At 41.4% G+C, this 2,224-nt stretch overlaps 1 long non-coding RNA gene across 1 annotated transcript; it reads left to right on the top strand.

Annotated features, from left to right (window-relative positions):
- Positions 1 to 597: 597 nt before the first annotated feature.
- On the top strand, positions 598 to 1,207 carry LOC127592741 (uncharacterized). The gene is made up of 2 exons (XR_007960212.1): positions 598 to 884; positions 1,002 to 1,207. It is a non-coding gene; the product is annotated as an uncharacterized LOC127592741 (long non-coding RNA).
- Positions 1,208 to 2,224: the final 1,017 nt, after the last annotated feature.

Genomic DNA, 2,224 nt, shown 5'->3' with positions numbered 1-2,224 from the left:
ATTATGGTTAGCCTGGAGCACAAACCTGAGTTCCTGCGAAAAGTCTTCACTTGAGCAGCTAACACGGCTTCCGGGCACAAATACAGTGCAACAGAGCAAAACAGCCTTTGCCGCCAAGGAAGGCGAAATTGGGCAGATAAGTTGAAGGGATTTTCGAAAACAACTACTTCTAACTAAAATCCTCACGCACCCTCGACTGCACCACTGTACATCCCTTCATCCCTGCCTTGTTTAGTCATTTCACGCAGCATTAGGCAAGGTGCTGGTGCAATTTTAAACGTTCGTCTTCCAGCCGTTGGCTGACAACGGAATACGAGTCATGACAACTCAGACATGGCACGTAGACAGGAAGAGGAAGGCTTTTATCCCTCTGGACAGAAAGGTTGATGTTCAAAGGCATTTTAATTTCTTCTTCTTCTTCCTCTTTTTCCTCTTGATTGATATGTGCTGATTTTTATTTGAACAACCCAAATGTGGGTAATCCCTATTTGAAAACATCCAATATCTTATGTCAGTTTACAAAAAAGCCTTTGCTCTTACATATATGGTATTTCCCCTGAGCACACTGAAGAATGATCTTTACATTACACTTACCGTATTTTCCGGATTATAAATCGCTCCGGAGTACAGGTCGCACCAACCATAAAATGCATAATAAAGAAGAAAAAAACATGAGTCGCACTGGAGCATAAATCGCATTTTGGGGAGGAAACTTATTTGATAAAATCCAACACCAAGAACATACATGCCATCTTGAAAGGCAATTTAAAATAAAAATAAAAGAGAAAATAACACGCTGAATAAATGTATGATATGTTTACGTTACATTACGCATAAACGACGAACTGAGAACGTGCCTGGTATGTTCAAGTAACATATTAAGAGTTCTTCAGATACTGTAACTATAGCATAAAGAACGTGCTAACAAGTTCATCACACCATCAGTGTCACTCCAAATCACTAAAGCCAATGGAGTCTTCATCCTCAGTGTCACTTTACAGCAACTCCACCAACTCCGGAGGTAGAAGATGCAGCGCTTCCTCTTCTACGTCGCTTACGTCAGACTCATTGTGGTTTCATCAACACAGGTCAAAAGCGGCCTCTTGCAGTTTAATGTGAAAATAAAATGTGAAATGATATAATAATGTGTTAATAATTTCACCCATAAATCGCTCCAGAGTATAAGTCGCACCCCCAGCCAAACTATCATCATCATTTATAGTCCGGAAAATATGGTAGCTATTCTGCAACCCTTTTTGGGCAACGTATTGGGCAAATATTTGTTGGGCCACTCGCTGTAGATTTACGCAAGGCTGGTCCAATTTTGGTATTTTTATTCATTCAGGGGTACCGTATATTCCCCTGTTTGAGCTTAAGTCAATTCCTTACGCAGCTTTCTTACACACTTTCAAGGTGTTTAAGCTTCATACACTCAAACCTGGCCAAGCGGTGAAAACTCGTGCAGCCACAGAAGAGGTGTGACCTACTGAATGATGAGGATGCCTGCAAGCCCCGAATTGTGGAGTTCCATAGAAATCCATTTGGAATATATTTCATAGTTAAATGTGAAATTGACTTGTGTATGGATTTGCAAGTTATCCACTGATTGTCCCCAGTGACACGCACGACATTCTGTATTATTATCTAAGCTAAATACAATAAAAGTAATTTAATTTGAGGACTGTGCTCATGAGCGAATGAATATTTGGAGCAGTTCCATTAGTCGACAAGCGTTGTTTAATATGGGCAGGTTTGTCACGTGTTTCTTGCGTACTTCCAGGACTCCTGTTTCGGCATGCGACACCAAGCTTGACCTGGACATATGCTTGCAACTACGGGAGAGCAATGATTCGGTGAAGATTGGGGCTGGCCTTAATGTTATGCGCAATGTTCATAACACATGAGAATTTCATTATGATTCAGTTTGAAAATATGCCACACTTCCATCAGCAAGTGGAAAAGCTCCTTACAGGTGAAGAAAAAAGGCAGGTGGCGCTCATCCTTTTTCCACCATTTAATATGACACCATGTCGACATTTGGCGCTTATTGTAATGAAGTAGGGACACGCATACAGCTGTTGGACAGTTTGTGAGCGTATATGGAACACACAAACACTTGCCGCCGCCCGCACATCAGTGTGCTAAATTGACAGAAGAGACGTTCTGGTAGCAAAATAAGCATCAATGGGAATAAGTGTCGACGGAGACTGTCACACGTTGAAAA

This window comes from Hippocampus zosterae, chromosome 2 (assembly GCF_025434085.1).
Source record: "Hippocampus zosterae strain Florida chromosome 2, ASM2543408v3, whole genome shotgun sequence".
Classification (NCBI taxonomy): Eukaryota; Metazoa; Chordata; class Actinopteri; order Syngnathiformes; family Syngnathidae; genus Hippocampus; species Hippocampus zosterae.
This window is presented reverse-complemented; position numbering and strand designations above follow the sequence as displayed.